Below are 23315 nucleotides of genomic sequence, written 5' to 3'. Positions count from 1 at the left end.
ACTCCGCCTGTTGTTTCACCTGCTCCCAGGCGGAGATTTGGTGTTGTTACTTTCCTTTTTTGGTTTGTTTGTTGAGGTGTGTTTGGCTCATTTGAGGAACTTGCTGTTGTCTGAAGGGATTTTCTTCACTTGGAGTGGTGACAGCTGGGGTTTAACTGGCAGAATAATCAGTATAATCAATTTTTTAAAAAATCCTGTCCTGTGTGAGGAGTGTATGTGGCTGACAGAGAAGTAGCCCCAACCAGACTCCACCATGTCCGTCAGAGAGAGAGCCACTTTCACCTCACATATTATTTATTTTTCACAATTGAGACAATTGAGCACACACTTCATAAACTTTTTCCGTCTAAACTTAATATAAATGAAATTTATAATGAAATGATATGAAACATTCTATTATTGACGGCTGTTATCAAGATCAAACAAACCAAACAAAACAACGGCACTCACTAATCCATCTTCTTGTGTTTTTTTAAAGCCATGATCAGCGTCCGTCGCTGATCATGGCTTTACGCTGAAACGCGTTCGTTATCTGTCCACAATAAAAACACAAGAAGATGGATCAGTGAGTGCCGTTGTTTTGTTTGGTTTGTTTAGTCTTTATCACAACCATGCAGCCGATACGATCTCAAGTTTTGGAGTTGTGCACATACTTAGTACCATTATTAAAGTCACACTCTATGTGGAAAGATAGAGCTGGCAGGAGCAGCAGCTGTCTGTGTAGACACCACAGACCTGCGAGACACAGCAATTCAGTGACGCACACGCGCTGTTCAGGTACAGGTAGGCTGTGTGGCCCAAGCATGAGATTACTCTAAGCAGCATGCATGGGAATAAATTACAATGTAATATATTTACATATATTTCTTGCTTTCTCCCTGATGGTCTGAATAACTTGCTGCTGCATGATACGCTGTGCTGCTCTGTCTTATCTGTCAGTGTCCACTTTTCGCGCCATGACGTTATCAGTTATGAATTTGTTTTTCACTACATGAGAAAACGGATGTGTGGTGTGAGAATGTGTGAAAAGTGTCAATTGTGTGAGTGTCTCGGTCAGTGCATGAGTTGGCAGTCCTGATGCAGTGTAGATGTTGTGTTAGGTCTAGAAAGTAGTCTTTAGATAAGTGTAGTGACACAAGTTTTATGTTTGTTCATTCTGTCATTTATCACCATGAAATATATTGCAAATTAAGTAGCAGACTATTTACTGACATAAAATTAGGTCAATATAAATATAGTAAGTTCTGGAATCAGCCTATAAACTATCCACTGATGCAGAATGTAAACACTCCCCAGATTCTGAAAACCTCCAATTCCAAGAAAAATATGCTGAAGACCTGACTTCAGTGTCCTCAGGATTTGCTACAGCCATGCAATCATAACGCGCAGATAGAGGGAGAGAAGTATCAAGCATCTTATCTCACTCAGAAACAAAGCCAATAAGTGTATTTCCCAAAATGTTAAACTATTCATTGAATGTACACAGACAGCACACACAGTTACCTTTTCCTTTGTTGAAACAAACACCACTAAAAGCAACTAAACAAGTCCTTCCATGAGACAGTTCAAATTTCAGCAACAAAAGACTTTTAATGAGACCTAATTGATGACAGTAACAGTACAGGCAGTTCCTTTAGTTACCTTAATGACTAATGCCAGTGGACTTGTAGGTACAAAGACCCTGGGGATTTTAGATGGAGGGATGGAGAGAGGGACTTTATTAAACTGATGAAGGAGCTTGACAGTAAATCCAATTGAGCTCCACGGCCCAGCCAGAATTATTGGTTTTCTGCTTCCTCGCTGGCATTATCTGGGTGTGCTCAGCACCCAGGGAGCCATTTGGGTGGTTGGGAAAAATAAATCCAAAATAGCGTTAGGCATTATGGGGCAATAATGCTTAAACACGTCTATTCCTTCCTTTTCATTAATAGAATGGTGTCCCAGCTCAGTCATACACATTGATGTAAGTTTTTTTGGAACAGAGACACCCCACTTCCCTCCCCTCTTTCTCTTCCATTGTTGCAATAAAACACTTTAGTCATGATTAATGAATGTATTCTGAAGTGACTCTAACTTGCCTCTAGCTATCTGGAACTCTTCAGTTAAGCTCTCGCAGATAACGGCCCCTCCCGTTAGCCGGAATATGCAGGGCAGATCTATCACCATTCCTACCCCTTCCTCTATTATGGGATGAGATTGTACCAAGCCACTTCTAAATAGCAAAGCTGTTATTGTTATGTCTTTGGAATGGCAGAAATTGGAGGGTGCAGGTGGGAGCTGGCATTTACCTCCATGTGGCTGCTCGTTTAAAACTCAATGAAAGAGGAAAAGTGCTGAGTAAAGTGTTAAGTGGCGGAGGGAACATCTGTGATGCTATTTTTCTGTGTTTAGTAGCATGGTATTTTGTGTGTATATGTGTGTGCATTGTTTCTGCACTGTTCCATAGCACTGTTATAACAGTGAGATTGCTTGGAAAGTTGCCAGTGCTATACATCATGTCGTGAACAGTTTTAATGGCACTTTGTCAAGCATGTCTTACCTTTCTTGTGTGTCAAACACAATAAAAACACCAGAGTCCTTATGCTGCATTGCAACGTGGGTCTTCATTTGTCCTTAAAACTTTAAGAGGTGCTCAGTCCATTGTGATGTCAATCCAGTCCTGAATGCAGTGGTCTGTATTTGCTAACTGAAAGGAGAAGCTCAGTTCTTTCTATGCACTCTAAAATGCAAATTCCATTTCAAAGGGATTAAAAGAACATCAGTGTATGGGAAATTGTTCTATTTATCTTGGCTCAGGCCCACTTATAAACAAGAGTTTACAGCCGTGCTAGCAGCTCCGTGAGGCTAAATGCTAACAACAGCATTGTACCATGCTCACAATCACACAGTAATAATCAGGCAGTTCTTGTTCACTATCGTCCCTATCTTAGCTTAGTTTGTTATCATGCTAACATTTGCGAACCAGCACTAAAGACAAAGTACTGATGTGAATGTCATTAGGTTTGCAGGTATTTTTAACCAAAGTACTAGACATGGAGGTCTGTACCAACCTTTATGATAATCCATCCATGATGGTGGGAGAGAAAGTCAGGAGATCTCTGATGCCAATCCATATTTCACTGGATGTATGAAAACTTTCACCTGATGGTGGTGCTAGATTAAAAGTGGGGGATCACAATGTCATTACAATTCATCCTTTGAGGACCTTGAATATCTGCACCAAATTTCATGGCAGCCTACCTGAAATATTTAAATTTGTACGACAGTGAGTGACAGACCGCTCTAGTGGTGTGGCTAAAAATGAACATCAGTTTGCCTGTTGTACACTTTTTTTTCAACCTTTATTTACTCAAGGGAATTTTCACTGAGAGCAATACTCTCTTTTTCAGGAAAGCCTTGATCACATTGACACAGTTACACATTCATACCAAACCATATGATAGGCATCTGGTTAAAAAACACAATAGGCCCAATGGGAGGCCTTGTTGGGCAGGTTTGCTCCCAGTCAGGGACACATTGCTGGCACTGTAACATCCATGGCTAATACTCTCTCTAAACAGCTGAGCCCCTTCAGGCTACACACACAGACCTCATCAAATTACTGAGCAATGAGGTGTGAAAAATTGCTTTGTTTGACAATGCAAAAGAAACTTTCACATCATCTGTATCTTTCACAAGCTGAGCCACCCAGCTTTTCTCCCTGGCTGCACAAAATCAGCCCAACGCCTTTGTCTCCTTCAATCCGTTGGAGTTGCTGGGCGAAAGACTGACAGACAGTCTGGCAGTACTTCTCTTCCTAGTTTAGAAGAAGTTCATTACAACACTAACACTGCCGTCCATCAGACAGGGGACAGCTACTTTGCTGGAGTTCCACCTCCCCTGGAAGGATTTCTTGAGTATCATTTCCACATCTGGAGCATATCTGTCAATCAGTCAACACACAGAGCACCTTTTGTTTATGGTACTCCCCTGCTTATTGGCACTGGGAGCAAGAGATTGACTTTAACCTGACAAAAAGGAGAGAGACAGATTATCAGTTTGCCCTGCTTTCATTATTTTGGTGCAGAACTCAAACAGAGTGGCACAATCAATAAAGGTGAAGGAATAGGAGAGCAGTGGAGTATTAAGTTTATCTAACTCTGTAGCTATGTTTCCATCCACTTGTATTTAAAGGTAGTTGATGGAAACATACACTGGTCCACATTTTATTTGTCTGAAACAAAAGTAGAACATTTGGCTTCTAAAGAAACAGAAATTTTTCCTGAGGACTTGGTGGAAAACCAAACAGGGCTAAAATAAGAGTAAGATTGGATTTACTTTCATGTTACCAAATGAATGCTATGTTGCTCTGTGTCTGCTGGATGTGTAAATGGCAACTGCTGACACATTTGTCATATTAACTTAACACAGTGATAGTATGTCACTGTTATGTTTACAGATTGTTTTGCTGCCCCCATGCCGCCAAAACATAATGCTGATTCAATGGAAACATTGTGGTGTATGTGGTTATATGGTTGCTATACTGTATGTAGCAAGTGTCACCACTGTGTTAATAGTTGCCAATTAGCAGCTAATAGCTAGAACTAACGTTAATTCTCTCTGTGTCAGCTGAATTCTCATCCTAAATTCACAAAAGTGACATCAGTCAATGGTCATTTTTTTTATCCCGACAACCAGAAAAACCAGGAAAACCACAGCATTGGTAATTTTTCAAATGCTTAAAACAACGCCTGCTCATGTTTTCCTGTCTGACAACCTTAGTCAGGCAATAGGTAACAAAGGCAGAAGTAGTATGATGTTGCTATACCATTTGTAACCTCACAAGGAGGAGTTTGAGTTGAATCATTTAGTGTACAAAGTGGATCCTTAAAGGAAAATTCCAGTTTATTTGAACCTGATGTATTTCCCACAAATGTGGCCATTGTAACTCTATGTGTCACGCACACAATGATTACTGAGGCAAGCTGTTGAGACTCCTATATCTGTCCAAAGACACTTGATTTTTACATGAATCGCTGCAAAAGTTTGTGTCTGAGTCTGAACTAAGAAATTAGCCGTCTGCAGCAGCCATTATGGCTAACTGCATAGGTGTGGGGCTCTTTTTCCTATCTTTATTCAAGGATGTGGTCTTTCAATTTGAGAGCATGATTTATTGTTTTGTACATTCAGATTTTGTAATGCTTTTCCTCAAACCCTGCCCTTGCACTTAAATAGCCCCTGCCTCTGCTCAGACTGTTTGCTTGCATTCAGATGTTTTGTTGCATCCACAGATTTCCTGCTCCAGCTTCAGCACTTCTCCTCACACTCAGGCTGCTTCTGTGTGCTTGTAAAACGTCTGCTTTCAGATTTCTGTGTCACAAGGTGCACACACAGCAATGTTGTGTGAGCTTGATGTCTGCCTGTGCATCATCTCCTTCCTAACTTGCATCTTGTCTTGAATTAATTACTGGAAGAGAGCGGATCCATTTTCTGATATGCATATTTAGATAAATAGCCTGCAACTATATGGATGCAATCAGAGTCCTTGTTGCATAACCTGTCTTAACTATACTCTTATAACTTGAGTTTTATTAGCTAACCAGTGATGTAAAGAAGAGATTTTACAGAAACAAAACACTTGATTAATAAAGTTGATACTGGTTCACTGTGTGTGTGGGATAAGCATTAGGCTGAGGCATACAATGCAACCCTTAGTGCTGACACAGTTGAGCAGGCTTACCGGAAGAGTGCTCGCTCTTGCCAACTGTTATTCATATGATCAATTTGATAAATATGAATGCAACTCGTTAAGATAAATATCAAGAATATATGCGGGTCTCCTCGTCAGTCCACAACCCTGAAAGCCCTTCCCACCATACCTTCAGCTGTGTTCAGTTCACAATTACAAATTGCTATAATTTCTTTATTGTTACTATAGAAATAAACAATATACCGGATGCTTCCAGATGGTGTGTGTTTACTAGGTGTACTTGACTGATGCAGATCCATAATGTGAATTGGATACTGTCTTATATTAATTCTTGACTTAATGACACAATATCATTTAAAATCGTCCCAATTTTGCATTCTGTAGTAATGCAAACTGGATTTCTTGTGTTTGACTCACTATATGGAAATCCATAATAAGGAAACAACACAAAATTCTATTTTGAGGACAAAATTAAATGGAAGACGGCTCTATTTCCGTTGTTACAAACATTAATAATTAAATATTAATTATAATATTATAATACCCATTTCTGAGGGAGGGAAAAAAATATAATTTTTTTCCCTCCCTCAGAAATGGGTATTAAGAAATAAAGAAACGAGTGGTTTTAAAGTACAAAAATTAAAACTGAAATACAAGGTGTTTTTCTATTTCATGATGAAAAAGAGATGAGCGAAATTTTAAAAATGGTTTGATTTTCATTTTCTGTTTCATATAACAAAAAACAAAATCACTAGAAATCATTAACAGAAAAAGGCCCAGTTTCTCATATTCTGAGACCAAGTGTGGTCATCAAGAGTGCCAAATGTAGGATTGCCAGTCTGCCAGTGATGCTTCAGCCCAGGCTAAAATGTCTTTGGAACCCTACTCTGATATGATTTTAGACATGGCAAAAACAAGGCCTGTCATCCGCAGAAATCTCTGCACGCGAATCACATGAAAGTAGGGGCGCAAGAGGATTTTCTGCAAGAAATGTGAGGAGATTTTGTGCTGAAAATGGCTCAAGCTTGATGGGACTCTCCAACGCACATTTGGAGGTAGAGATGGCAAAAGCTATAACCGAGGTATGAACCTGCTATATCTTTGATTTGTGTGTGTGTATGTGTGTGTGTGAGAGTGTGAGAGCCAACATGTACATGCACACACGTCTATGTCCCACATCTCTAAAGGAATTATGCCCTTATATATGACATCATCCAGCCCAAACATGTAAATACATTCACATCACTAGTACAAGAACTCTCAACCAAATTTTTTAAATCGATAAAACAAACACATACAACTATTTGTGAGTATAAAAGTGCAAAATGTTACTCCTCTTCAAAAAGGGATTTCAGAACAGAAAATGCCTCTGACAGACCATTAACTTCAAATATGTTGCTGCCTGCGGTGTTCCCTCTACATTTTGCACAGTGCACAGAGATCTCTTGCCACTGTTCCACACACATTTTGCAGCCAATAATGCTTTGGCAACGCTGTGTGAAGACTGGCTCCTTGATGAACTCTAAAAAAAACAAAATGAAAAAAACTATTCTGTGTGTGTGTCCCCATCTGTCCCTAAAGTGTTCTCGATCTATTGGGTGAGTCAACTTTAATGCCTTTAAAATTGTCTTTGTTACTGTATCATTACACCATGGGCTGTTACACAAAGGTTTGCATCAGTACATGTAATTAATTGTAGTGGATGAGACACAGATGACCTTGGTTAGAGAGTATAAAAATGTGTATTTGGAAATAAAAAAAAAAGTGACACCATGGTACACATATAACCAAAAAATATGAACAAAAAAACGAAACAGTTAACTTGGCATAACTGATCAAAACTCAACTCATTACAACACAACTTATATTAACTTAACATCACGTGCACACAACTACACTGATGTCCGAACCCCCTAACAGCCAAAAAGCAACTCCTTATATAGACTCCATCAGTGGTCCAGCAACATCAATCTGGGCTGTACCGTTTCTGCAGGTAAATCCAATGTCTCTCCTGAAAACAGGTAAGTGATAAAATTATCCAATCTTACTAACCTCCAAGTAGAAACACCTTCACACAGCTTACCATATAACCTGCAACCATACATAAACAGATCATAATCAATGTAAATAACTTAACACAATTTAATCATAAACCCAGGATAGTATGTGTCTGCAAGTTACAGATTAATGATGGACCTATGGCTAAACAAACAATTAATAAGCATGGTTAAATTAATAAACTATATGGCATTGATGGTGAACATAGGGACAAATGGTGTGTTCTCACCCACTTTGTCACACACTGTTAAAGGGATGATCCATGATGAGATGGACTTCTGGCGAAGAATTCCCCAACAACTAACTCCACTAACTTGGTGGGGTTGGGCTAAAGGCTAGCTGTGGTGTAATGGTTTATGTGAATGTGACATAGTACATGCACAGGGGCATTCTGGGGATTCTTGGGAGGGGCATGTTAGCTTTTCAATACAGTACAGGTGTCATTTGAGACTGTTAAAGATACACAGTCATAGTGATTTCTCATGTAGCTGATAACACGACATGGTGTCAGAAGCGGGATACTCTATCCAGAGAGAAGGTCACCTGTGTTTGGGTAGAAGCCTAGTCGAACAATAAAAAGCTGTTAGCATTGCTGCTGATGGAGCAGGAGCAGCCGCGGGTGGAGGACCAGTTCCTGGGCCAAGTGTTACATTCAGCATTCAGCCACCGGAGCCATTCGACTTCACCAAACCCCATGAATATGAGAAATGGATCAGGAGGGTTGAGGGCTTTCGACAAGTTAGAAGCCTCCACACAGCCACGGAGGAAAACCAGGTAAACAACCTCCTCCTCCAACGTGCTGAAAAAACTGAACCTGTCCGACACACAGCAACAGCAGTATGCTGCATTAAGAGATGGATTTCATGGCTTCTTAATTGTTAAGAACATTTTAACATAAGAAAACAGGGAGAAAATGAAACTGTGGACTCATTTTTGACTGCTTTATACACATTGGCTGAACATTACAGAGCGATTGAGATCACAGAAGACAGAAGCAGTGAAACAGCAGTAGAGCAACCTGCGTGGAGACACAGTGAGGAAAAGAGAGACATGCAGTGGACAGAGAGAGTTGTGATCTTTATCTGGGGTGCTCACAGTAAGAGCATGATTCCCATCTTCATGCAGTGTTGATGAAGGCAGAAAAAGCAGGCATAACCCTCAACATGGAGCAATGTGATCTGTCACGAAGAGAAGTTAAAGTCCTGGGCCTCATTATCTCAAAGGCAGGAGTTAAATCATACCCAGTCAAAACAGTGGCAGCCAGAGAAATAGCAGAGCTATCTAACACCTAGTGAGCTACACAGCTTCCTGGGAATGGTAAACAAGCTGGGAAAGTTCATCTCACAGCTCGCAGAGAAAGACAAACTTCTCAGAGACTTACTCTCAAAGGAGAATCACTGGTTCTGGGGAGTTTTACCAAGACAAAGCCTTTAGCAGCCTGAATGAGTTATGACACGCACCCATATAAGTCCTATATGACCCAAACAAGAGACCAACGACAAACCACTGTTGAGTCTCCTGGGGGCCCGGGCCTCAGACGCCTTACCCCCACAGATCCAACGTTTCAGGACGAGACATGTTAGTTATTCAATACAGTGCAGGTGGCACACGAGGCTGCTAATAAAGATACTATAGCAAAGATACATAGTTATAGTGATTTCCAACGTAGCTGGTAATGGTAACACAACAGTTGCTAGCTATACCTTTATGATTTTTTTTTTTTTTTTTTACCTTAAATACACAACTAAGTTTTTCTGCAGTCATATCTTCTTACCTGAGACACACTCTTATTGTTTCAGAATACAACGTCCTACTCCATGTCTATGTATCACGGTCAATTACACAGCACCATACCTTTGTCTTTTTTTTCTACACAGCTCCAATCCTCATTTCCACTTTTATTTTGTAAGTGACCACATCTGGTCTCAGAATATGAAAAAACAGGCCTTTTGTTTCTGTTTTCTAATGATTTTATTTTTTGTTATTCAAAATAGAAAACGAAAATCACACCATCTTTAAAATTTTGCTCATCCCTTTTTGACCACTAAATAGAAAAACGCCTTGTATTTCAATATTAATTTTTGTATTTTAAAATGAAAAATCGAATGACCAAAAGATACACAGGCTATACATGGACCCTGTGGATATCTCAGCATCTGTTCCTGCTAGATAGGTAGTAATTTAGTAGTTAAATAAAATGGTTCATGTCTGCAAGATGTGGATAAAATGACAAGATACACACTGTGCAGTTTTCATGGAGTACAGCTTAACAATAGAGACTTCCTGTAATTCCTCGCATACGTGTTGAAATCACGTTTCTTGCAGTGTGGAGCTGAGCATTTGGTCCAGCCAACCTTTTTCTTTTCATCCAGTTGATTTTGTGGATGTGAAACAGTCTCCAGTACGACAATGTTCATAAATGCTGTAAATCTATTTATATCATGGTCTGGGTGAATACGCTTTTCAGATTGGCCGGCAGGTGTGCATTAAAACTATGTATTGCACACGTAGTTTGGCTCAAATTTAATTACCGTTCTAAATTAGTCCGCTACCCAAACTGTAACCATAGCAACATTTAAGAGCACAGCTGTCAAAGCTTACTCATTATGAAGTTTTGAAGAATGGGAGGCAGCAGGGGAAAAAGAAATGGAGAAGAAACCAAGTGAAAAACAGCACAAGGAAGTGACACCTGAAGAGCTTAAAACAATAGAGGAAGAGAAGGATGAGATTAATACAAAAAGGCAACAAACTGGGCTGTTAATATACTGAGAGACTTTCTCTACCAAAAACAAGAGAACACTGATTTGGAGACATACTCTGCAGTTTTGCTTAATGACACTTTACGTGAATTTTATGCCTCAATTCAGGCTGGCGTCAAGTACAGTGTGGCAAGTTGTCATGACAACACTTCATAACCTTTTGATTTTGAGTGCAAAACTCTCACTAAAAATTTGCAAATGCTTTTATTTTATATTGTTGGCAAATGACCATGGTATAAGACAGATAATCAACTTGTAGGTGTGCGTTAAATGGTTTTTAGGCACTTAGAGGAGGATCGTACTTTACTTCCACATCATGCCTTAAAACCATTTAACGCACACCTAGTCATTGATTATCCCTTACTTGTAGTAGTTACACAGCTGGGATTACTCTCATCCATGGGCACTTCTTAGATTTTCCGGTCTGGCAGCAACAGGTCAGAAAAAATTCTCCTCCTCACTCAGCAGAGGAGGAGAGCAGTGACTGCAGGAACACCAGCAAGTTCTCTGAGGTAACTGGTACTGTACGTTGTATTTCCTGGTGGTCCTGTTGCCTTTCTGCCTCCATTCTTTGACTTTCCTCTTCCATTTGTTTTATCTCCTCTCTGTGTACTCTGGCTCAAATAGTTGGCCAGTCAAAGTGAAATGACTCATGATCATCCTCATAATAATCCACAGAATAATCTGTCATTGCACACACAGTCTAACTGCAGTGGAAGTCAGCCTTATACATGTAATTGGCATATATGGATGAGTATGTGGGTGGTTTGGTTAGCCAGCAAACTGCTTCGGATGTAGTTCCCTATTAGGGATGTGCAGAGAGTCCAGTATTTGTATTTGTATCTGTATTTGTTGAGGCAGCAAAAATTATTTGTATTTGTATTCGAATAAAAGTGGAAAGAGGCTTACAAATCATGTTTTTGCTTTTAGTACGCTTTTGATTTTAGAAAATTAAAGTGTTACAATAAATGTTTATGAATAAACTACCTTATGAAGGAGGTCCCCAAACTGGGTCTCGAACTGGAGTCTCCCAGATCATAGACGACTGTGCTGACTACTGAACTAAAACTTTACTCTTCACATCTTTGCAGACAGACCTCTAACTAACAAATATTTTTTTTAAATATTTGTATGAAGCAAATATTCGTAAAAAAACCCCACTATTTGTGCTTTGCCGAGTAATGTATTTGTATTCGGGCACACCCCTATTCCCTATGCAGCTAGCTATAATGCTGCTACAGGCGGCTAGTTTCTGTGTTTACATTCGTTCAGACTCAGAAACAAACTTTTGAAGCGACTCATGCAAAATCATGTGTATTTGGAGAGATGTACGAGTCTCAGAAGCTTGCCTCCCGACGATTGTTGTTTTGTGGAATAAATGTGTTTTTGTGAATTGCCAGAATCTCTATAACGGAGCAAGAGAGAGCAAAATTAGCATGACACATAGAGCCCGATGTATTTATGGGAAATACATCAGGTTCAAATAAACTGGAATTTTCCTTTAAACATTGATAATCATGGCAACAGTCTGGCTGCTCCTAGGTTAGTTTGATCCTGGACATTTTCAGCACCATTGGGTGCTCTAACAAAATCAGGCAGTGTATTTTTTTTAATATAGAGGTAACATACACTATTTGCATAACATCCATATTAATGAGTGAAATTGCTTCTTAACCCGATGACAGAAAATAATTCGACACAAGAGTGTTCCACATTAGCACCTCATGTTTCCAAATTTATGCTTATTATACTCTTGACACCTTGGGGATTTTGTTTGCCTCTTTTTATTAATATTTATTTATCATTTATAATTCTGTACTATTTGTTGCAGAAACACCAAACTTTCTTAGGAGGATCAAGCTTCATTTTACAGCATTTGACTAACAGACCTATAAGAAGAATGTTTCAATGCACTACAGTGTTGTAAGTGCTGAATGAGAGGTTTCGACACAAAATAAAAATATAGAACAAATACAAAGAACCATTTTAATTTTAGTCTCTCTATTCATTTAATATCTATTCTGACAGAAATTTCATTCACAAATCATGCTTGAGTCATATTCCTGTGTTAAGGTATATAGCCAGTGTTTGAGATTTAGCTGTATTCAAGAAAAGAAAAGAAAAGAATCCTCTATAACGCACTCACTGTGTAAAGAGTTTTGTGCCTGAAAAAACTTCACAGGTCAACGTGCCTTTCAGACGTGGCAATTTTTACTTGTTGGTCTCTGCTTGAATAAGCACCTGCATCACGTTTCCCACTATGATCATCAGACCATCCGTCTCCTGATATTAGCTTTCATTCACACCATCTGCTCGCAGTATAAATAACCAGCAAAAATAGAAATTCATAAAGTCGCAACCTGGCATTTTGTCATTTCTAACGTGACTTGAGCAGCTGTTGGATTGTAGTCTAACCCGCATGTCCACTGGATCCAGCAGTGTTAAGTTGTGGGTGTACCATGGCTCCATCACCTCTCTGTCGTCTATAGGATGTTGTGTTTTGCAAGCATATGGAAATATGTTTTCATTGTGTTGTGACTACACCACTTGGTTTAATTACTGTCCTACTCTATGCCATCTGATTTCTGTACTTCAAAATGACACTATATTAGCAGCAGGAACACTGTCTTCCTCCCCAGTTTAAGTTATCAGAAGGTGAACTATTCACCTTCTGATTTTTAGCTATGATTCTTAGCCAGAGCAGCAGCAGGTCAGGGCAAGAAAATCCATGCCCCCAGCTTAATGCTGGGGGCATGGATTTTCACTTTATAAATCAAGTGTAATTATTTTGTTTCTATAAAATCTCTTCTTTACCTCACAGCTTAGCTAATACAACCTTAGTTATAAGAGTATAGTAAAGACAGGTTATGTAACAAGGACTGACTGCATCCATGTAGTGGTAGACTGTTCATCTAAATATGCAACAGTAAATATGCATATCAGAAAATAGATCCACTCTCCTTCTCCTCCAGTAATTAGTTCAAGACAAGATGCAAGTTAGGAAGGAGATGATGCCTGGCAGACATCAAGCTCACACAACATTGCCTATGTGTGCACCTTATAATAGATAGAAATAGATCAAGGCCACAAAGCAAAAGTTGAGGATCTATAAGGTTCTTACAGCACACTGAAAGGCACTGAAGACTATGCCTAATATCCTCGAAATGAAGTTTTGCTCTTCAGTGTCTTCACTGCTATGTATGAGCATTTATTTTCCACTGTCAAGATGACTAAAGGTGACCGCAGACCGCAATAGAAACGCCTCAGTGGCTTTGCTGTACTGTGCACAGTGTGCAGTCTGGAAGCACCTGACAGACAAGATCAAAGCGTTCTTCTCTGCTCCCTTAACATGTAGACTAGCTATTGTCAACATGGCTGTACATTTCTTAGTCACCCTACAAGGTATCTTGACTTGAGTTAAAATACCAATAGGCTGAATGGGAAAACATCTATAAGTATTTTTCTGTTGAAAATTAGACAGTTTGTTTAAATTGAAACAAGGTAATAGCACAGAGGACTATTATAAAAGATTGGTAATCTAACATAAAGGTATAGAACAGTACAGTACAGTACAGCAGTTTCAGGACAGGAAATCAGCTGAGATGAAGGTGGAGTGTAGGATTATAATACTAACATCATTTTATATGTTTTATATGCAAACATAACACATCTAAATCTATTACAGCTGCTGTAAAGCAGTTGCCAGTACCCCCCGTCCCTTTATAAATAAGAAAAAAATAGTTTTGCTTCATGAATACAGAATGTATTATTTATAATTCGGTTTGGTTAAACTGGTGAGATTAAACCACAGAAAAAAAACAATAAAGTGAAAGCTACATTTTAAAATCAATAACTGATGGAGCCTGTGAGAGACCTGAAACTGTTTTTCTTCTTTCATATCATCATTTTCCCTCTCTCCGCTTATAGGTGCCAAATACCACAAGTATTGCAGTTCTATCCTTGTCTGCCCGGTCATGTTTGAATAGAGCCATTACAGAACATTTACATAATGGGCACCTATGTTTGGATGCTAAAAAAGCCATTACTTTAACAGACAGATGAAGCAGCAGTGTTACAGTTTCCATGCCTGAAAAGGGCTCTAATGTCCATGTTTATCACACTCCTACACTCCACTTAATGCGATAGAACAACATTTACCTCAGACAGTTACCTCTACAGCTCGGCATCAAGATTCCTGAGCTGTTAAACAGCAGCAGGACAAAGGTACAGTAGAGTGCTGTTTTTCTGGTTGAGGTCTCCGCTTACATGAGACCTCATCTGTGTTCATGTCACAGGCAGTGCAGGAACAAGTTCCTGTGTGTCTTTCTCTCTGCAAATGAAGCAGAAAAGCAAGCCGCTGTTATTGTTATTCCAGTCACAGCGGCTGACAAACAGCCATCTCCCCCCCCCCAAAAAAAAGAAAAGCCCCCGCAACATAATGAGATGTGAAATATAATAAGCAGAGTTGGCACGAGGCAATTTCAAAATCCATCGTCTGATGTGTTTTTTCTCTCTCTTTCTGTTTTTCATCATGTTTTTGTTTTATCCATTTCCCCCTCCGCCTCCCTGTCTCTCCCCTCTCTGTGTGCCAAACATTGTTTCCATGAGATGGGCGTCCCTCAGCTCTTGAGGGATTGAGGGATCAATGAGATGCTCTCTCCTCAGATTATTTATCACTCACTGGAAGAAAAGAATATCAGGATGCACAAAGGACAATTGTTGCCTGTCTTTGTCTACTAAGATGTGATGTTGTTATGTGCTGCCAAGATTAAGGTGAGAAGATCTGATTTTCTCTGATAGGCAGTGAACTCTGAGCGACTTGGGTTCTTCACTTGTTGAAGAGTTTTCTTAAAAATACAGCAAAACAAAAACACACCTCCAGAACCTGTTCTTACACATGAGCAGGCACACAAACTCAGGCAGCAGCAGTAGAAGAATGAAGGAAAATTTAGTGTTGTGTGAGTGGGTCTTCCGCTGCAGCAGAGGTGAAGGTCTGGTCATTTGGCTTGTGGCAAACAATGACTGTTTAGAACTTGATGGTATGATGGTTTTCATAAGGAAAAAAAAAAGAAAGAAAACATCTCCCATCAGTATTGTACATATACCAGGGCAGTGCCCATTCAAAACATGCCGACTGCTTCTTATTTCTCAAGAATCAACACATATATTTATCAATTGACAAATGTATCAATTAAAACAATAAGGATTTAATAAATTAAATGGTTTTAATCCAGTGAGACTAAACTGTGGTTGAACCATAGAAGCAGTGTGTTCGATCTTCCTTCTCAGGCAGTTTAATTGAGCAGGATGTGTGTCTTTGTCTCGTTGAGCAAGTCAAAGCACAGAAGCCCCACCCCACTGTGATGTGACGGTGTTTATATCAAACAGCCCCCGCTGCACTCAAGACACAGAGCTGAGCGGCTAGCTGTTCACCTGTTTATTCAAAGTTAATTAATATTAAATATGTCGCATGTCCAAATTACACCAAAAGAGTGTCTGTCTTCTCAATAATCACCTGTTGAGTGTTTGATGGTTGTTTGTTTGTGCTTTAGAATGTGACTGCCGTGAAACAATCAGAAAAGAACACATTTCTGTCATTCTCAGGCTTTCTCTCTCTCAAAGAAAGTTTTCCAGCACATTTTCCTGCAATGTGGGTTGCAATAGCAGAGTGGCACTGTCCGTATTTATGTTTGTTGACTCCATGAGCAGAAGAAGCAAATCGTTATTTATGAGGTATTTTTATATATTTCTCGAGAACCGCTCATCCAGACAACTTCACACATCGACACTGCACTTCCTTGTTTCCCCAGCCATCCACCCGCCAGGTGTAAAGTAGATTGGATGAACGGTTCTCAAGATATGTGAAGGACAAACCCACATACATACATGCAGATGTAAATGGGTATATATATGCATGCAGCCTATATTGCATGTTGAGTATAAAACCCATCAGGCTTTTTTCTGCAGCACCCACTGACCAGGTTTAAAACAGTCAAGAAAGCAGTCTAACCATTAAGTTCATTTAGTAGCTGTTCTGGAGCTTTCAATCATATCATGTGATCTTAATTAGCAGATAGGGCTTGCACAGTTTTATTTCCAAAAAGAAAAGTACTTAAAGTGAAAAATGAAAATTTGAACATCTACAATTACATCATAACTGGCAAATTTTATGTACTGATCAACATCTTGTTGTAATACCTTCCATTGGCTTTTGACAGTACTGTGCCGTATGGGTAGAGCATGGGACTGCTGCGCTGTGCCTTTCTTGACAATACTTGGGACTGATGTGCCTTCCTGGATGAAGCTCAGAACTGTACTGTACATATATATATATATATATGTATAGTACTACACACCACAGATAAGGTAATTACAGTACAGAGGAACTGTTACCAAAGAAGACTCAGTTACTAATCAAAACTGTCTTTAGAAGATGCCTCAGTCTTGCCTCTAACAAACTCAACCCATTAGAGCCTCTGACAGACAGTAAGGTTTTTAGTCTTTTTTAATATACTTTTTACAACATTTTTTACACTGTAGTGTCCTTGAGTTTGTGAAAGGCACTTTCAAATTTAAATTTATTTCTAATGTATTATTATTATTATTATTATTGTCACACTCAAAGTGTTATGAATAGGTAACCTGTGTTCTCTCTTCCTCTTGCCAGTCTGCTCGCTCCCTTCTTGGCAAAATATATTTCATATATCCATCTATAAACCAAAATACATTGAAATTGGATGGCCCGCACATGATGAGCATTGACCAACTATCAAACAAAGGTAGCATAATTTTACATATGTACCAGGAGCTAATTGATGCAGCCGCTAACGTAAGCTAGCTGGCTAATTATCAGATATTCTATGCTAATTAGCTTGTTGACGTGTACCGGTAACGTTAGCTTAGCCACCTTCTACAGCACTACAGATCTGTAGTGTAGCTACATTAGTCAATAAACCAGTGGTTCTCAAATCTAGGAGCAGCATGGTCGTTAGTGGGACTTTTGTTTATACCTTACCTTTTTGGCGCAGTGTTGTTACTGCTGTGTGAGCCTGACAGCAAGAAGCAGGAGCAGCATTTCACGCCGTACATCCATGCCATGGTGCAAGTTGGGGATTATAGATTTTTTTTCCTCTGTCTAGTCAAAAAACATTCCTGGCTAAAGCCCCGGAAGACCAGTGTTGATGATGCTGATGATGGCAACCTATTTCTGCACACTACTTTCAAGCACAAAGTTCTTTATACCACACAAATTCCTATTTCTTTAGAGTCATTTGGATGTTCAAAGAGGGTTTTATAGTCCCTGCCTACAATGTACACTGTTCTTTGTTCTTCAAGTGTTTTAAACTAAAACCACCTTGTTATGATTTTTTTATGCAAGAATCTTTCTCCTTGAGCTTCACAACCACACCATCCATAACCAGAACTTTAAGCTGACAGACTTGCTGTGAGAAAAAATCAGGCACTGGGCCATACATATATCCAGTCTTTGAGCTGCCTGAAATTCAACATCATGACTGCCGCATTATCTTTCTCTGATAACCTGCTTATGACGTGAGTCAAAAGACTGCATGGCCCAATTGGACAACCTTTTTCAACTTCCTGTGGAAAGATAAAGTACTAAGGTACTATATATTCTGTGTATTCACAGAGGTAAATGAGACCGTGGATGCTGTATACCAAAAATCCCTCACCATAAAGCTGGCTAAAGTGTTTTGGAAGGTCATTCATCTTCCAAAAATTGTTTAGACTTGTCAAAATGTATGCACCTATTGATAAAAGAATACAGTTATCATAAATACAAGGCTTTAAGACACTTCTCAGCAGTACTTATGTGTGGCAAAAACTGGTGCAGTTAAGTGACTTCCACTAGTATCTATCAGCAAGTGCCTTCAGGCAAAGTCAGTTGGAATGTGGTTTCTTAGAACAAGCAGTCTGTCTGCAAGCATGGAATCTTGATGAAATTCGACAGCGGGCTGGTAAAGCCTGCTCAGAAATCTAACAGCAATTGCATTACTCCTAGATAACCCAGATGCATATAATGGTAGGAGGCAAGCAACCATGTCAGCGCAAATATCTGCCAGTGGTGAGTGTTGTTGTTCATCTGTTGTTAGTCTACAACTTTTATCACTTCTCTTTCATAGCATTCATTTTGTGTCTCACATTAGGGAATGCCCTTGGCGTGATCTCATCAGAAGCTCCTATTACATTCAGCCAGCCAGGAACTAAGCGTGTTACTGTCCAGACCCTCCCACTATAAATTGGGCTGACACTGTGCCTAGCATTTCAACAAACAGTAGTTTGAGTTGCTGACTGTGGAGAATAGCAAAGCAAGGGTCAAATCAAGTGGCAACACTCTGGTAGCATTACCTGACCCAAGGACGCTTTACACAGTGAGGCAGACAAAACAAATAAAACAAGAACAGATATTAATAATAGCAATGATCCCTGGGGATGACAGTTAACTAGAGGTCATGGTGAACAGGTGGGTTTTCAGTTTTTTTTGTTAAGTGTTCATAGATGCTGCATTGTGGATCTCTGCTGGGAGAGAGTTCCAGAGGACGGGGGCTGCCACACTGAAGGCTCTGTCACCAAAAGTTTGCAGGCTGGCATTGGGGGTGGAGAGCAGACCCATGTCTGAAGACTGCAGATTCTAGGATAGGATATAGGGGCAGAGGAGGTCAGATAGGTACTAGGGGGCAAGGGCATGGAAGGATTTGTAGGTGAGGAGGAGTATTTTGTAGGAGATGTGGGACTTGACCAGGGGCCAGTGAAGGTGGATGAAGGAGGGTTTGATATGCTGCTATGGCTTGGTCTGAGTGAGAACCCTGGCAGCTGAGTTGTACACATACTGGAGCCAGGACTCCATTGCAGTAATCCAGATGGGAGGTGATAAAGGCATGGATGAGAGTCTCTGCCATGGAGTCTGAGAGTGATGGCTGGAGTATGGACATGTTTTTGAGGCGGTAGAAAGTGCATATTGTGATGGATTTGATGTGTGACTGGAACGAGAGGGTGGGGTCCAAAATGACACCCAGGTCACAGACTTCTGGGGATGGGCAGATGAAGCAGCCGTCCATGTCGAGAAGATGATCTCCTGTACTTCCCCGAGCTAACATTAGCTGTTTCTCTTTGAGGTTGCAACACTCCAAGTTGTTCCCTGTTATCTCTTAGCCATGACAAGTTAGCCATAGCAGATATAGTGCCACAGCATAGCTTCAAAGCTAATAACCCCAGCTAGTGATGGCTTCCACTGATGTTCTCACTAAAGCAGAGGAGAAAACACAGGTGCAAGCCTGCCGCTGTAGTGATAAAATATCAAGCCTGAACACTCACCTGATGTGTGTGATGTGCCTTGGCCTGAAGTACGCCCAGGCCACCTTTGAGTCTTCAGAGGAGTGCACACACTTTAGCCAGTCCTTCTTCAAACTGCTCTGTGGCCGACTGGCTCGTTAGACAAATTTGTCAGATCTTTTACTCAAATTTCACTTGCTTTATATGAGCTCATTTCTTTTTACTGCATTTACTTATTTATATATGAACTTATTTCTTTTATTTTGCACTTGCACTTTCATCTGTTTATGTATGGGTTCAGTGCTGCTTGATTTATGTGCTCTCATGTTCCTGATTTTTGTATGTCATATGCGGGGGCTCATATTAAATCATTTTAATCTGGAAATCACTTTGTGCTTAAGCCTGAAAAGTGCTATACAAATAAAATTTGTATTTTTATTATTATTACTATTATTATTATTATGAGGTGTTAGAAGAAAATAATTTTACTCTTCCATGTTGTGTACACACCAAATTTACTTGATTTCCAGCACTTAAATTACACAAAAGCCAAAAGAGGATAATTATATCAGCATGCAGTCATTCTTTCAGATGTCTGACAATTCATTATGAGAGCAAGGACTACAGTTTGACAGATATACTTCACTGGATGTGAATGCACGAGTCTGCAGAGAACAAAGCGTACATCATTAATAGCTGAGTGAAAAAATACTTGCCTTCTTCTTGGAAACACAGATTCTCAGCCCCCAAAATTTCAGACTTTGTGATTATCACTTTCCACATGCAAGAAAATAGTTTAGTGGTTAGGGGCCAACAACAACACCTGTGACAACTATGTAATGACCTCAGTAGTCTCACGATACCAGACATCTGAAATCTCTGCCTACTGCAGTCTGGGGATTTCTAAATGCACAGTAGTTGCTTGAATGGCAGCGAGAACGGCTGCCAACAAACCTGCAACCCTTACATTTTCTCAAGGTCACACTTTACTGGAAATGATGCTCTCGCCCCATTCTTCTCTGTAGTGAACTGCATGCCCCAATATGAAGATCTGGCCTAAAGACTTTGGTTTGGTTCTGCAATGCAGGGTTTTTTTAAAACTCTCTTAATTGTTCCCACCCAGTTTTAACAACAAAACCTGAGAGACTGTCCTCAGTCTCTATGAGCGAAACTGCTAACTGCTAACAACAGCACAAGAGTCCAAATACAATTAAAGCCTGATGCTGTCTCAAAAGATTTAAATAATTAAGGTACCTGTGATGTGTGTAAATTATGCAAGCTTCTGGAGAGGTGTTAAGCGTGCTTGGATATACAAGTGAACAGAAACCACTGACAGCGTTGTTGTGCCTATGTTGTTCTTGTTGTTTGTTTTTTAACCTGTTTTTTCTATGATGACATTCACATTCTTGATTGGTCAGTTGTTTGTCCATCTGTCAGGTACAGCAGTCAATGAGCACAACATACAGGTTAAGTTGTGGGTTTAACAGTTTGGGTTGTGTCTGGAATTGATTTAATAATAAGTGGTTGATTGGATGACTGGTTATGATACTGAGGTTTGAGGATGCATTTGACTTATCAGAGCTTTTAAGGCTGGATTAAGAATGTCATCTACCTTGCTACACCCATGAAAAGTAATTGATAGAAAAATTACCACAAAAATGGCAACAATTGTGGATGAGCAGTTATACAGGCAAGTCAATTTACAGAAATAACAACTCTTACATTGGCATTTTTCTTTGATCCCCATAAAAAAACATTGAGTTAGCTGCTCCTAGTAACTGATAATGTGCCTTCTGTGTTGAGTGAAAATCTTGTCAACAGGGAGGGTTTGCAGGACTCTGATGGCAGGTCACCAAACTATCATTTTGGTAGATATTTCATTTGGTCCAAAATGCTCCTTCTGAAATGATCTTCCTGTTACATCTCTTGTGTTTTTTTTTGTTTGTTTTTTTACTTTATTGTAAGCGTTAAACAGCACAAGATCCAATTATACCACACCTTGCCATTTCCAAATGACACACATGTTTAATTAAGATGGAAATTGTCTTTAATGGATATCAGTCCTGTGACTTTCCAAGCACAGGATGGCTCCTTCAACCAATATCTCACACCCAACCTCTAATGATTGCAGGGCTCATCATGACTGCTGGCTCCCAGCTGCAAGGCTATTATCTTTCATAGAAACTGATGTCCCTTCAAATAACATCTAGCAGCACACTCATGCCTGCTGTGTGTGTGTGTGTGTTAGTTGGGGTAAATCAGAGTATGTGTAAGGGAGGTTGTAGGGGTGACAGAATCACGTTACCACCCTGCTATCGACCGCCACAGGGCTTGTCTTCCTGCGGTAGATGCAACATTAATAAAGCTTTCGCAAGGCATCGTCTCAGAGATTGGGATCTAGAAGGAAACATGGAGAGGGAGACAGAGAGGAGGAAGGCTTTCCTGGCTTGTCTCATGGAGGAAGGCCGTATCAGTGAATCATCACAATTCCCCCACAAAAAAGCAATTTTTCATGAACAGAAGCTTTCCAGAGTCTATCCTTTGCCCTGATTCAACTAATTCTGTATAGCACTGTGGTGACATCCACCTCTAATATAATGAATGTCATGCAGCCTGTTTGAGAACATATTTATTGAAGAAATGATCAACACCAGACTGGTTGTGTATGAGAAGACTTTTAAGGACATTTTTTTCAAGTCTATCTTTAAACAACAGTCAGGTGTCCGTATTCTAAAATTCAGTTTAACTTAATCTGAGGCTCCAGCAGTGTAAATTCAATTAAATCAAGTGGGGATCTTCCACCAAAGTCAGTGGGTTAGGGGTTAATATTTCTCAAAACAAAACAAAACAAAACAAAAACATGACAGTGTCCTTGATAACTCAGTGATATGATAGGTAATGGCAATCTGTTTTAATTATTCCACCTTAGATTCTTAGAGTTTTTTGTCAGTTTTGGACAATAGCGGAAGCGGCTAAATTAGCCTACCCATGATCCTCAGCAACCGTTTACAACGGTGAAGATGCCAGATAAAGTCATAACATAACCTATATTCAGTATAACATTATATAGTACTGCAGATTGGTGTTTACAATCAGGAACAAAATACTGTACTGTATATTCAAATGTTAGGAAATTAATGTATGAATGTATAGTAAAATCAATCAGCCATAAACTGTGTAGGAAACAGAATTTGAAGCTTTGCAATTGGCTAATTTCTTGAGGCAATGCAGTTTGTGGCTCATAGTTGACTAAATCTTTATCATGTAGCCTACACAGTCCCATAGACTCAACAAGTTGTTATTTAGTTGTAATTATGAACTGATCAATAGGGAGAGTTTCATGCCCAGAACAGACATGAAACACTTCATTTGGGAAAATGAATGGAATTACTTTTTATTGTTTCACTGTTTTTGTATGACAATCGTTATTAGACCTCTATGTTGTAAAGAAAAGAATGGGACCTCTGGACCTGAGCTGCCCAAAGTAACCATTCCCAACTCACATATTGGTGTTATTA

The 23315-nt window shown here is 39.6% G+C and overlaps 1 long non-coding RNA gene across 1 annotated transcript; it reads right to left on the bottom strand.

Annotated features, from left to right (window-relative positions):
• Positions 1-3339: 3339 nt before the first annotated feature.
• On the bottom strand, positions 3340-18202 carry LOC121902009. The gene is made up of 3 exons (XR_006097433.1): positions 17522-18202; positions 14665-14836; positions 3340-4007 (listed from the first exon to the last, which is right to left on the bottom strand). It is a non-coding gene; the product is annotated as an uncharacterized LOC121902009 (long non-coding RNA).
• Positions 18203-23315: the final 5113 nt, after the last annotated feature.

This window comes from Thunnus maccoyii, chromosome 8, assembly GCF_910596095.1.
Source record: "Thunnus maccoyii chromosome 8, fThuMac1.1, whole genome shotgun sequence".
NCBI lineage: Eukaryota > Metazoa > Chordata > Actinopteri > Scombriformes > Scombridae > Thunnus > Thunnus maccoyii.
Note: the sequence above shows the minus strand (reverse complement) of the source record. Positions and strands in the feature narration are given on the sequence as shown.